We start from the raw sequence: 15,485 nt of genomic DNA, 5'->3' as shown, positions 1-15,485 counted from the left end.
ACTCTAGGTCGATGGACGTCTCAGCAAACGCCGTTATCGAGGTGAACGGCGCATCGAAACTTACATCGCGCGACGGACGCAGGCTGGTGGAAGCAGTATTACGCTATGGGAGACTTTCTACTGCGCTTGCGTGGGACCTGTGCAAGTACTCGAAGGCATGCTGTCAGTTGTGAAACACCTGCATCCCTTCATGGTTGATGTCTTCCCCGAGGGAGATGTCATCTTTCGGCAGTATAATTGTCCGTGCCTCTGAGCCATCAGTTTAATAAGCCACGGCTGCAAAATTCTAACACGAATTCTTTACAGACGAATGGAAAAACTGGTAGAAGCCGACCTCGGGGAAGATCAGTTTGGATTCCGTAGAAATGTTGGAACACGTGAGGCAATACTGACCCTACGACTTATCATAGAAGAAAGAATAAGGAAAGGAAAAACCTACGTTTCTAGCATTTGTAGACTTAGAGAAAGCTTTTGACAATGTTGACTGTAATACTCTTTCAAATTCTGAAGGTGGCAGGGGTAAAATACATGGAGCGAAAGGCTATTTACAATTTGTACAGAAGCCAGATGGCAGTTATAAGAGTCGAGGGACATGAAAGGGGAGCAGTGGTTGGGAAGGGAGTGAGACAGGGTTGTAACCTTTCCCCGATTGTTATTCAATCTGTATATTAAGCAAGCAGTGAAGGAAACAAAAGAAAAATTCGGAGTAGGTATTAAAATCCATGGAGAAGAAATAAAAACTTTGTAGTTCGCCGATGACATTGTAATTCTGTCAGAGACAGCAAAGGACCTGGAAGAGCAGTTGAACGATATGGGCAGTGTCTTGAAAGGAGGATATAAGATGAACAGCAACAAAAGCAAAACGAGGATAATGGAATGTAGTCGAATTAAGTCGGGTGATGGTGAGGGAATTACATTAGGAAATGAGTCGCTTAAAGTAGTAAAGGAGTTTTGCTATTTGGGGAGCAAAATAACTGATGATGGTCTAATTAGAGAGGAAATAAAATGTAGACTGGCAATGGCAAGGAAAGCGTTTCTGAAAAAGAGAAATTTGTTAAGATCGAGTATAGATTTAAGTGTCAGGAAGTCGTTTCTGAAAGTATTTGTATAGAGTGTAGCCATGTATGGAAGTGAAACGTGGACAATAAATAGTTTGGACAAGAAGAGAATAGAAGCTTTCGAGATGTGGTGCTACAGAAGAATGCTGAAGATTAGATGGGTAGATCACATAACTAATGTGGAGGTATTGTGTAGATTTGGAGAGAAGAGAAATTTGTGGCACAACTTGACTAGAAGAAGGGATCGGTTGGTAGGGCATATTCTGAGGCATCAAGGGATCACCAATTTACTATTGGAGGGCAGTGTGGAGGGTAAAAATCGTAGAGGGAGACCAAGAGATGAATACACTAAACAGATTCAGAAGGATATAGGTTGCAGTAGGTACTGGAAGATGAAGAAGCTTGCACAGGATAGAGTAGCATGGAGAGCTGCATCAAACCAGTCCCTGGACTGAAGACCACAACAACAACAACTGAGGCGTTATAGTGAACCCACGCTGATGTCTCAGCGACCCAATTCGCCTGACGTAAATCCTATGAAACCCTTCAGGGTCGCTTTCTGGTGCCATCTCCGGTAACAAGAATCAGCGGTCCGTTCATTTACGCGAATTAAATGACCTCTGCGTAGACATCTAACCACATACCTCCAAAAAACTACCAACAGACCGTCGAATCTCTGACAAGCAGAATCAGTGATGTATTCCGTTACAAAAACGGGAAAACAAATTATTAAGCAGGTGGTAATGTGTTTTGGCTCATCAGTGTATACGTACACTGAAGTTCAAAATAAAATTTTCTATGCTTCATTTCGCACAAGAACACTAAATACCTCTCCTCACGTACCAATATAGTGGAGCGTGGAGGCCCAATTATTGCCTCATTCCTTTGTGCCGTAACAGAAATAGAAAGAAGACGTCTACAGACACTCAAAAATATGTACGCAACATACGTCACAGAAGTAAGAAAAGAAACTGGCTCATTCCTTATGACTGTGGTAACAGCCCGGTCCGCACGAAGGAGAGATTGGTATGAGGGCGTCCTGAAAACTAATGTCTCAGATTTTTTTCTGTTCTCAATATAGGTTGAGGTATTACATCTCATGCATGTTACTCCGTCGACTTTCCCGCTTCACCGAAGCAATTTGGAAGCCTCTCCCACTAGAGTGCTTCGAATTGTGACGTGGCCGCGCGGAGCGGCCGCGCGGTTAGAGGCGTCATGTCACGGACTGCGCGACCACTCCCGCCGGAGGTTCGAGTCCTCCCTCGGACATGGGTGTGTGTGGTGTTCTTAGCATAAGTTGGTTTAAGTAGTGTGTAAGTCTAGGGACCGATAACCTCAGCAGTTTGGTCCCTTAATTCACACACATTTGAACATTTGACTTGAACTGTGACGTGTAACATGGCGGTGTGTAACTCACCTTTGTCGCCGCGTGAGAAACAGCGTTCTGTAATCGAGATTCTAACCGCAGAAAACATGCCTCCAATTGAAATCCATAGGAGAGTGAAAGCTGTGTACGGTGATGGCTGTATCGACATCAGTCATGTGCGACGTTCGGTTGTTCGTGGTCGCAGTGAAGGAAACGGTGATGCTAACCCCAACATGTGTGGTAGATCTCGGAGCGGACGACCGCGTAAGGCAACCGACGAGACTCATCGGAATCAGGTTGATGAATACATCAGAGAAAAGAGTCAGATAACACAGACGCAGCTCTCAGGTAAGTGTGGAAAATCACTAGAGCGTGTACAGACTATCATTGCAGAACTGCGGTACAGAAAACTGCGTGCACAGTGGATGCCTGGAGTGTTCATTCCTGACTTGAAGCAGAGTAGACTGGGCACTTGTCAATTCATGTTGCGTTTCGAGCGTGAGAGTGATGGGTTCGTTAACAACACTGGCAAAGGTGACGAAAGCTGCGTCCACCATTTTGACCTTGACAATAAGAGACCATCAGTGGAAGTCCACCACAAAGAATCACCGACGCCAAAACTGTTCGAGACCTTGCTATCGCCAGGAAAAGTCATGTCCACAGTCTTATGGGATGTACAAGGTGTGGTACATTTGGGACTCATGCTAAAGCTACCATTGCGAGACCCTCAGCAAACTGAAAGCACGAATTCGAAGAGTTCGTACGCACCTGGAGCATCTTCTACTTCAGCATGACAACGCCAGACCGCAGACGAGCGCTAAGACATCTGCAACAATCCGACGCCTTGGGTCCACTGTCATCTATCATCCTCCATACAGCCCCGACTTCACCCCATCCCATTTTCATCTGTTTCAAAAACAGTGACGAAGCGTTGCATGCGGAGGTGAGGTTGTGGCTCTGACAACAAAGTCTGGCCTGGCAACGGAAGACAGCAAAACGAAAGCTGAAATTTCAAATTTAGCATTTGAGAAATCTTTCACGCAGGAGGATCGTACAAACATACCGCCGTTTTGAGTCTCATACAGACTCCCGTATGGAGGACATAGTGATAGACATCCCTGGGGTTGTGAAGCAGCTGAATGGGTTGAAAATAAATAAATCGCCAGGTCCTGATGGGATTCCAATTCGGTTTTACAGAGAGTACTCTACTGCACTGGATCCTTACTTAGTTTGCATTTATCGCGAATCTCTTGCCCAACGTAAAGTCCCGAGCGACTGGAAGAAAAGCGCAGGTGACGCCTGTATATAAGAAGGGTAGAAGGACGGATCCTCAAAATTACAAGCCAATATCCTTAACATCGGTTTGTTGCAGGATTCTCGAACATATTCTCAGTTCGAATATAATGAATTTGCTTCAGACAGAGAAGTTGCTGTTCATGCATCAGCACGGCTTTAGAAAGTATCGCTCCTGCGAAACGCAGCTCGCCCTTTTTTCACATGATATCTTGCGAACCATGGATGAAGGGTATCAGACGGATGCCATATTCCTTGACTTCCGGAAAGCGTTTGACTCGGTGCCCCACTGCAGACTCCTAACTAAGGTACGAGCATATGGGATTGGTTCCCAAGTATGTGAGTGCATCGAAGACTTCTTAAGTAGTACAACCCAGTATGTTGTCCTCGATGGTGAGTGTTCATCGGAGGTGAGGGTATCACCTGGAGTGCCCCAGGAAAGTGTGGTAGGACCGCTATAGTTTCCTATTTACATAAATGATCTTTTGGATAGGATGGACAGCAATGTGCGGCTGTTTGCTGATGATGCTGTGGTGTACGGGAAGGTGTCGTCGTTGAGCGACTTTAGGATGATGCAAGATGACTTGGACAGGATTTGTGATTGGTGTAAAGAATGGCAGCTAACTCTAAATATAGCTAAATGTAAATTAATACAGATGAATAGGAAAAAGAATCCTGTAATGTTTGAATACTCCATTAGTGGTGTAGCGCTTGACACAGTCACGTCGATTAAATATTTTGACGTAACATTGCAGAGCGATATGAAGTAGGACAAGCATGTAATGGCAGTTGTGGGGAAGGCGGATAGTCGTCTTCGGTGCGTTGGTAGAATTTTGGGAAGATGTGGTTCATCTGTAAAGGAGACCGCTTATAAAACACTAATTCGACCCATTCTTGAGTACTGCTCGAGCGCTTGGGATCCCTGTCAGGTCGGATTGAGGGAGGACATAGAAGCAATTTAGAGGTGGGCTGCTAGATTTGTTACTGGTAGGTTTGATCATCACGCGAGCTTCAGGAACTAGGGTGGGAGTCTCTAGAGGAAAGGAGGCGTTCTTTCCGGGAATCGGAAAGGAAATTTAGAGAACCAGCATTTGATGCTGACTGCAGTACAATTTTACTGCTGCCAACTTACATTTCGCGGAAAGACCACAAGGATAAGATAAGAGAGATTAGGGCTCGTACAGAGGCATATAGGCAGTCATTTTTCCCTCGTTCTGTTTGGGAGTGGAAGAGGGAGAGAAGATGCTAGTTGTGGTACGAGGTACCCTCCGCCACGCACCGTATGGTGGATTGCGGAGTATGTATGTAGATGTAGATATAGAAACGTTCTAAAGTGACGGTATCAAGAATCTGGTTATGTCCATCGCCAGAATGACTATGTTGAGAAATAAATACGTAGACATTAAGAATAATGATATAGTGTGTTAATAAGGTTTATTTTATTTAATAATCTGTAATGGTTTTCACATAAAAATTCTGAAACATGGTTTTTCAGCAAGCACTCGTTTTTTCTTGAGAAAAACCGTATGAGGTTGTTTGCGTTGTTGCAGCTCCAAAGGAAAAGCTGAAAACGGAAAAATGAAGAAGAGGTGGAAGTTCAGGACGTTCGAGTGCAGTTTGCGTTTGGTAACCAACTGTTAGCGAAAAAAGCTGTTAACTTACGGCGTATATGTTTGGGGTTTGCCTCCTTGGAGTCCAATCGCTGTGTTTGGCCGGCCTTCGGTGCGACGGCCACGTCTGCGACGTGAATCACTGCCCAAACAGAGCTCTCTGTCATTCGGAAGGTGCAAATTGCCGTCTGCGCGACACGGGGTCAGCGGATGAGTGAGGCAAATATTTTTGAGGGCGGCACTGTCCGTGTCGTCACTGCTGGCTGGGTTACGAAACGAGACAGACGTCGTTCACGGGGAACCAGAGGTGCGAACAACGACCGATGCTCCGCTATTCTCAGTTTGGATAGCAAGTCTTAACTGCAGGTATCTGGTTCGGAATACCTTAAATCCTGCCTACAAATTATATGCGTTTCCTTAACAGTACTGACGCTATTGTTGTGATCGTTAATTCGAAGACTAGTTTCATGCCTTTCTATACTGCGCAACCTCCTGCATCCCCGAACAACTACTGCAAGCTACGACTGCACGCTTTCTGCTGTCCTTGGTCCGTCTCTATAATTTAACCTCCCCTCCCCCCCCCCCCCCCCCCAATCCTTCCTCGAATACGAAACATAATTTCTTGTAGCCTCAGAATGTGTCATATCACCTGATCCCTTATTTCAGTCAAGGTGGGCCATAACCTTTTTTGTCCCCAATTCGATTCAGTATCTCCTCATTAATTACGTGATCAACCCATCAAATTTTCAGGATTCTTCTTTAGTATCATATTTCAAAAGCTTCTATTCTCTTCTTGTCTCAAATACACTACTGGCCATTAAAATTGCTACACCAACGAGAAAGGCAGATGATAAACGGGTATTCATTGGACAAATATATTATACTAGAACTGACGTGTGATTACACTTTCACGCATAGATCCTGAGAAATCAGTGCCCAGAACAACCACCTCTGGCCGTAGTAACGGCCTTGATACGCCTGGGCATTGACTCAAACAGAGCTTCGATGGCGTGTACAAGTACAGCTGCCCATGCAGCTTCAGAACGATACGACAGTTCATCACGAGTAGTGACTGGCGTATTGTGACGAGCCAGAAGCTCGGCCGCCATTGACCAGCCGTTTTCAATTGGTGAGAGATCTGGAGAATGTGCTGGCCAGGGCAACAGTCGAACTTTGTATCCAGAAAGGCCCGTGCAGGACCTGCAACATGCGGTCGTTCATTATCCTGCTGAAATGTAGGGTTTCGCAGGGATCGAATGAAGGGTAGAGCCACGGGTCGTAACACATCTGAAATGTAACGTGTCCACTGTCCCACGTGCCGTCAGTGCGAACGAGAGGTGAACGAGACGTGTAACTAATGGCACCTCATACCACCACGCCGGGTGATACGCCAGTATGGCGATGACGACTACACGCTTCCAATGTGCGATCAGCCGGCCAGAGTGGCCGAGCGGTTCTATGCGCTGCAGTCTGGAACCGCGCTGCTGCTACGGTCACAGGTTCGAATCCTGCCTGGGGCATGGATGTGTGTGATGTCCTTAGGTTAGTTAGGTTTAAGTAGCTCAAAGTTCTAGGGGACTGATGACCACAGCAGTTACGTCCCATAGTACTCAGAGCCATTTGAGCCAATGTGCGTTCACCACGATGTCGCCAAACACGGATGCGACCATCACGAACGGAACCTGGATTCGTCCGAAAAAATGACTTTTCGCCATTCGTGCATCCAGGTTCGTCGTTCAGTACACCATCGCAGGCGCTCCTGTCTGTGATGGAGCGTCGAGGGTAACCGCAGCCATGGTCTCCGAGCTGATAGTCCATGCTGCGGCAAACGTCGCCGAACTGTTCGTGGAGATGGTTGTTGTCTTGCAAAAGTCCCCATCTGTTGACTCAGGGATAGAGACGTGGCTGCACAATGCGTTACAGCCATGCAGATAAGATGCCTGTCATCTCGACTGCTATTGATTCGAGGCCGTTTGTATCCAGCACGGCGTTCCGTATTATCCTCCTGAATCCACCGATTCCACATCCTGCCAACAGTCAGTGGACCTCGACCAACGCGAGCAGCTATGTCGCGATACGATAAACCACAATCGCGATAGGCTACAATCCGATCTCTATGAAAGTCGGAAATGTGATAGTACGCATTTCTCCTCCTTACACGAGGCATCACAACAACGTTTCACCTGACAACGCCGGTCTACTGCTGTTTGTTTATGAGAAATCGGTTGGAAACTTTCCTCATGTCAGCACGTTGTAGGTGTCGCGACCAGCTCCAACCTTGTGCGAATGCTCTGAAAAGCTAATCATTTGCATATCACAACATCTTCTTCCTGTCGGTTAAATTTCGCGTCTGTAGCACGTCGTCTTCGTGGTGTAGCAATTTTAATGACCAGTACTGTACTTATCGTCCATATTTCACTTTCACGTAATCCAACACTACAGAAAAATGCCTTTAAAACTGGCTTCTGGGCACTTAAACTGTTATTAGATGTTAACAAATACATATTTTTTTCAGAATCCTTTTCTTGCTGCAGTCAGTCTACATATTATGTCCTGTCTGTTTCGGCTTGCATCACTTATTTTGCAGAACTTATCTACTTTTAATGCCACATTTCCTGCTTCGTTCAGAATCACCCTATTTAATTGGACTACATTCCATTGCCCTGTTTTTCTTTCGTTGATGCTCGTCTTAGAATCTCTTTTTAAGACGCTATACATTTCGATGAACGGCTCTTCTAAAGCCTTTGCCACCTGTCACATAATTACAGTGTCATTGGCAAACATAAAGTGTTCCTGAACTTTATTTCCCTTCCCAATTTTCTCCTTGGTTTCCTTGACAGTTTGCTCAATGTACAGATTGAATAAGATCGGGGAGACGCTGCAAACCTGTCTTACTCCCTTGCCTTTCATGTCGCTCGACTCTTAGAAATGCAGTCTGGTTTCTGTACATGCCGTACATAACACTTCGCTTCCTGCATTTTACCCCTGCTACCTTCACTAATTTCAAAGAATGAATTCCAGTCAGTGCGTTGGCTTTCCGGAGCAAAGAAATTCGTAGTCGCCAGTCAGATTTACAAGTACAGCACTAGTATTGCGATAGGCACCACATTATACGGTTTTCAGTATTTTTTTGCCTTTGATATTGTGATGATGGGCATGGGCAATGCCTGATAGACGTAAATAAAAAAAATTTAACAAGTGAACTCCTACTCGAACAGTCCACGGGTATACTGCCGGTTCGTGGTGTCCAACGGGCACAATATTTCGGCGGTCAGACATGTCGCCGTCGTCAGGTGCGCTGACGAACTGAGCTCCTGAGTGCGGGCGGCCGTTGGACACTATGAACCGGCAGTATGCCCGTGGACTGTTCGAGCAACAAATACGCCGGGAAACACTGAAGAATCACAAGTGAACTCCTGTTATTAGCGGCCATAAAGCGCTGACGAGGTCGGTGTCAGTTATTCGTATAATGATCGCAGGACCGCTGTGCTACTTTACGTCACACTTTAAACTTGTAACATTTCTGGCCATACATTTTATTCCCACATTTCACACCTGAGTTAAGCGAAGATGCAGTAGCTGACGCAAGATGTCAAAAGTGTAGAGAATTACAAACAACTGATGGTACTACAAGTACATCTTTCGTGCGGAATTTTTTCAGCTAAAATTGTCTTGTGACTGGCTGCTGTGATAAAAGTTAACCTAGGGCCAGCGCACCAAAACTAACATTTTAATTCATTCATTGTTACTAAACTATATTTCAGATTTTGTTTGTAAGTATAGGGAAGAACCTCTTAATACTGTGCTATCACCATATAGTCAAAACCATTTTAAAATCAATTTTCGGAGAACTTTTGACTAACGAGAAAGATACGAATCACTTCGTGTGTGAGTCAGCTTCGCGCCGCATGTCCGCCTAGCGAACCGGTCCGCGCTACCCAGTTCATCTGTGTGTTATGTGCGAGACACTACAATATTCAGTGAAGGGACCGAACAGTAAGGAATGGATTCCAGTGCGCTCCCAAGATCGCAACTCTGCGAGCAGTGAGCTTTGAAGATCTGATTCGATTTCTGAAACATTCATAATTTTTGTACCATGTTTAACAGTGTGCAAGGATTAAATTCATTTCCCAAAAGAATTAGGGGAAGACGTGTATCGACGGCCGGTGTGTTAAATCTGTTTTTATACGGGCGCTACCTATCGTCTTATTATATAGCCTGGAATCTTCGCTTTCAATGTATGGAATAACTTAAGTCATTCGCCAAAAATAGTTCGTGCTATGCGTTACAGTAACACGTGACCCCTCAGAAAAAAGTGAGTACCGATGTCCCGGTGTTCTCTCGTGAGCTACACAGGCAGCAGTTGTCATTTGAGGACGTTGTATTCAACCAAGCACTTGCTATGCGACATCTTAATGGAGTGCAGATTGGAAACGTAGTTTGTTTGATCCAAGAAGGATGAACTTTCCGTTGCGTTGTTGCAATTGCCAATGTTTCTCCATCTGTCATCCATAGGTTGTGGACACGCAGCAGGAAGACAAATCAGTACACAAAGGGAGTTGATCAAGTTCGCCGACGCCTTACAACCCCAGAGAACACCGATATCTCGCAATTTCTGCGTTGCAGCTTCGTACGGCTACCGCCAGAGCGCTGAAAGACCATCTCAGAACAGCCACTGGGGTCACTGAGTCCGATCAGACTGTAAGGAACGGGTTACGAGAAAGGGCCTTATGATCCAGACGTCCTGCTGGAGTATCCCGCTTGACACGAAAACATCTTCAGCTGGACTTCATTTCCGCCGTTCCCATGTCAACTACAACTTTGTTACTGGCGACACATATTATTCACAGACGAGTCCAGATTTCCTCTGACGCAAGATGTCGGCCGGGAGATACCATGGTGAGCTGTACCTGGCAACTGATGTCCAGGAAGCTGTCATATTCGGCTAAGGTTCTGTGGTGGTGTTGAAGGCTACAGTGCTGCCAGGCAGTATATCGAACAGATCCTGTTGGAGCATGTGATGGCTGCTGCATACTATGGTGGTCCTGAATTCTTCCTCACGCACGAAAATGCCAAGGCTCATGTGGCGTGTGTCACCAGAGATGTCTTGTGAAATCTTTACGTTGAGGTAATGGAATGACCAACGGTGAATTACGATCTAAATCGAATCAAAAATATGTAGGACATGCTTGACAGACGTGTTCGTCGTCTTCCTATCCCACCACAGACTCTCCAGGGGCTCTCATTGAAGAGTGAGAACGGATACCACAGGTGACCTTCGTAGGATTATATGGAATGTGCCATGTAGGTGTCAGGTGGGGATAAACAACCACGGAGGGCAAACACGTTGTTGAAGCTCTTAGAATCTGATGGAATCAAGCCGGATGACGGGATGAAGGACTGTTTCCACTTTGTTTTCGACACCTGTAGGACATTTACCTCTCTCATAAATGGACGAGGATGTAATGATGTTTTGTCGTGCACCTACTTTGTGGCAGATAAAGATATGATTTGGTATCATACCCAGTCCTTAATTATTGTTCAGTAAAGTATGACGGACGCCCAAGGTCATGTTCCCCTAAGTCTTTTGAGCAGCGTATCATGAATAATAACGATGATTAGTAATTTAACGTGACTCTTGTAAGCATACTTTATTCACCACACAATTTCTGTGATCAGTGTTCTGTCTTATCTCATGCAATGTGCATAATACACTACTGGCCACTAAAATTGCTACACCAAGAAGAAGTGCAGATAATAAACGGGTATTCATTCGACAAATATATTATACTAGAACTGACATGTGATTACATTTTCAAGCAATTTGGGTGCTTAGATCCTGAGAAATCAGCACCCAGAACAACCACCTCTGGCCGTAATAACGGCCTTCATACGCCTGGGCATTGAGTCAAACAGAGCTTGGATGGCGTGTACAGGTACAGCTGCCCATGCAGCATCAAAACGATAGAACAGTTCATCAAGAGTAGTGACTGGCGTATTGTCACGAACCAGTTGCTCGGCCACCATTGACCAGATGTTTTCAATTGGTGAGAGATCTGACGAATGTGCTGGCCAGGGCAGCAGTCGAACATCTTCTGTATCCATAAAGGCCCGTACAGGACCTGCAACATGCGGTCGTCCATTATCCTGCTGAAATGTAGGGTTTCACAGGGATCGAATGACGGGAAGAGCCACGGGTCGTAACACAACTGAAATGTAACGTCCACCGTTCACAGTGCCGTCAATGCGAACAAGAGGTGACCGAGACGTGTAACCAATGGCACCCCACACCATCACGCCGGGTGATACGCCAGTATGGCGATGACGAATACACGCTTCCAACGTGCGTTCACCGCGATGTCTCCAAACACGGATGCTACCATCATGATGCTGTAAACAGAACCTGGATTCATCCGAAAAAATTACGTTTTGCCATTCGTGCACGAGGTTCGTTGTTGAGTACACCATCGCAGGCGCTCCTGTTTGTGATACAGTGTCAACGGTAACCGCAGCCGTGGTCTCCGAGCTGATAGTCCATGCTGCGGCAAACGTCGTCGAACTGTTCGTACAGATGGTTGTTGTCTTGCAAACGGCCCCCTCTGTTGACTCAGGGATCGAGACGTGGCTGCACGATCCGTTACAGCCATGCGGATAAGATGCCTGTCATCTAGGCAGCTAGTGATGCGAGGCCGTTGGTATCCAGCACGGCGTCCCGTATTACCCTCCTGAACCCACCGATTCCATATTCTGCTAACAGTCATTGGATCTCGATCAAAGCGAGCACCATTGTCGCGACACGATAAACCGCAATCGCGATAGGCTACAATCCGGCCTTTATCAGAGTCGGAAACGTGATGATACGCATTTCTCCTCCTTGCACAAGGCATCACAACAACATTTCACCAGGCAGCACCGGTCAACTGCTGTTTGTGTATGAGAAATCAGTTGGAAACATTCCTCATGTCAGCGCGTTGTAGGTGTCGCCACCGGCTCCAACCTTGTGTGAATGCTCTGAAAAGCTAATCATTTGCATATCACAGCATCCTCTTCCTGTCGGTAAAATTTAGCGTCTGTAGCACGTCATCTTCGTTGTGTAGCAATTTTAATAGCCAGTTGTTAAAATGTAGATGGAATACCAAGACAGTCGAGGACTTACTACATCAGTAAATACGATGTAGCGGAGATGCTGAGTCGCAGACAGACACAACAAAAAGACTGTCACAAAAGACTGTCTTCGACTCAACATCTCTGCTATATAGCGAGTAGGAACTTCCCTTTTCACAATATTGTTACATTCCATCGCGGAGCCGGCTGGAGTGGCGGTGCGGTGCTAGGGTCTACAGTCTGGAACCGCGTGACCGCTACGGTCGCAGGTCCGAATCCTGCCTCGGGTATGGATGTGTGTGATGTCCTTAGGTTAGTTAGGTTTAAGTAGTTCTAAGTTGTAGGGGACTGATGACCTCATAAGTCGCATAGCCATGCTCAGAGCCATTTGAACCATTTGCACCATCCATCCCGGATTTTCCATTGTTTCATTTCAATAAATGTGAGCATTAAGCAGTTTGTTAGTAGTTCCAATATAGCCTCCCAGCAAGAGTAGCAGGCTTACAGTCAATAAGCTACCTCTGTGCTGAGCCGAGAACATTATTTGAAGACGCCAGATGGTGGACTTTTTTTGTTTGTTTTGGTGCTGCAGGGCAATTAGGCACCTCACACGTCCTGCCGCTCCGGTACATATGGAGACCGTTACGTGCAGTCTGCTGCAACGCGGAGTGGGCAATCGCAAAACGAACTTGCTCAGATGAATGACTTAGTCATATTCAGTAATGAGCACAGTTTATGTTAAAAATAGGCGTTTAGCGAAGGTCGCTCTAAAGTCCAATAACTCTTGGAACCAAACTGTAGTCAAGTTATTTTGGGAGAGTGGGAAAGTGTATTATGGAAGCGAAAGATTTTTTTCAGGGTATGAAACAACTCTTCAGGTAACTTTACTCACGAAGACTATATAGCAAGAAGTGGAAGTCAGGACTTTGATATTCGTTTGGGATTCAATCTGTTCGTCCCTCTTCTAAGAGATTTTTTGGAATTGTCTTCTTCCGGCGGGCATGTGCAATGCTGACTTTATTCACTCCACTGCCATAGAGAATCTGTTCTCGTGCAGCATATAAAATAACAGGAAGACTTCCGTGACTAATTCAGTAATAAAGCATTTGTCTTCCAGAATGAATCTTTCACTGTACAGTGTGTGCTGTTTTCCAGCGCGCTGATGGATCAAAACTTTACCTTACCGGGACTCGATCCCAGAACTCTGGCCTTTGTGGGCAGTGCTCTTTCCTACTGAACCACCCAGGCGCGACTGATGGCTCGCTATCACTGCTTCAGTTCCGCCAGTACCTCTCTCCTACCTCACAGCTTTCCCGGAAGGAAGGATGTCGGAAACAAATGGCTTTGCCGCAGTCAAGCGTTGTTTTCCGAACGGCTCTTTCAGTGCTCCAGGCAGTAGAAAGCCAACACACACTCCGCTGCAAATCCGCTGTCTTAACACACTGACGTATTTTACACATAACGAATTGTGCACATGATTCGTACAGGGATATCAGAACACGAATTAAACTGGATGAGTAGTTGATCGTGGATAAAAAGTTCATGCAACTGTATAATTCTATGGTTCTGTACACTTCTGTGCTGTTATTGCAGAAGATATCGATATTTAAAATTGATTATGATCAGTTACAGCCAAAGAGCCTCTTCCTTATGAGGTTACCGGTTTCGGCCTGTTTTAGACCATCTTCAGACCTCACACCATGATGGTAGACGGTGGCTGTGAAAAGAGCAAGCGGTACGACTGAACGAACGCTCGCAGTTCCCCTTCGTGGAGTCTTAGCCCCTGCTCCGTTCACAGCCACCGTCTACCATCATGATGTGAGGTCTCCAAGTTCACACTTTCTGGTACTCAAAAGTATCAGAGAAAGCTACCTGTAAAGATTGAGTTTATGGTAAGATACATGAGATTACCGATATCCATGAGCTGTTGTGGCAATAAATGTCGTTGTTCAAAATCCTAGACATAAGGCCTCGGTAGCAACATTTTTTTTAATCAAGAAATGTAAGTGAAGGGTATGAGATAATGGCTGTTTTCAATTCACTACTCTATCATTACGTTCATTAAAGATACGTCTCATTTCTCTTTTGCTTTATAACATACAGTACGAGCTTATAAATTATTTTAGGGATATTATCCTTTAATAAGTGTATTTCACGACATTTTCACTAGTGAAACATGTGGCAGTTTTCTAAAACTCGGTTTTGTTTGTAGATCACAGAAAGGTGGGTGATATAACGAATCCAGATCACGTTAAGACGAGTCTGGATTTGTTACAGCGTGATAGTTTTCATATTTATGTTGATACGTCAGACGATGATCTTGAAAACGTTCCAGCAGCTGTTTGCGTCTTTTCAAACAGAGGATATGAAAAAATGATAGCAAAAGAGGATTTATTGCTCACGCAGAAGGTATTAACGGGAGATGCAGTGGAGGAAGCTTCATTTCATGGTGATGAAGGTGTAACCATCTCCCAAAGGTAGATCAAGGAAAAGATGGATGTAGGTGTGAAAACGCCCCCTGTCACGGGAAATAAAAAATAATATGTTCAAAATTTGATGTTAACCTTTGCCTAAAAATGATGCAAACTGCTTTGTGGCTTTTCGTAAAATATATGTAAAATTTTTCTTTTCTGTATACGTTCAGCTTACTTATTGCCTTGTATATGATATCAGTAGTTGAAATTACTGATACAATATTAGGTATTGTTTCTTATATTTTGTAAAAAATACACTTTGGGATAAATTTTCCACAATAAAAACTGCTGTAAAATTTTTAACTGATCACTTTTTATTTCTCGTCCTCGACTATCTCCCAGACACGATGCCTAGTTTATTAGATAATTTTTTTGTTTTTAAAACCAAGTACGACAAATTTCAAATTTGAAACTTCCTGGCAGATTAAAACTGTGTGCCGGACCGAGAATCGAACTCGGGACCTTTGCCTTTCGCGGGCAAGTGCTCTACCAACTTTTTTTTTTTTTACTCTAATTTTGTTCGTTATAGTTCGTTGCAATTGTTCGTGGCGGACGTCCCCGGACGCCCATTGAAGTTCGT

This window comes from Schistocerca americana, chromosome 8 (genome assembly GCF_021461395.2).
Source record: "Schistocerca americana isolate TAMUIC-IGC-003095 chromosome 8, iqSchAmer2.1, whole genome shotgun sequence".
NCBI classification, from domain to species: Eukaryota; Metazoa; Arthropoda; class Insecta; order Orthoptera; family Acrididae; genus Schistocerca; species Schistocerca americana.
The sequence above is the reverse complement of the archived record's forward strand: the minus strand, read 5'-3'. Positions refer to the sequence as shown.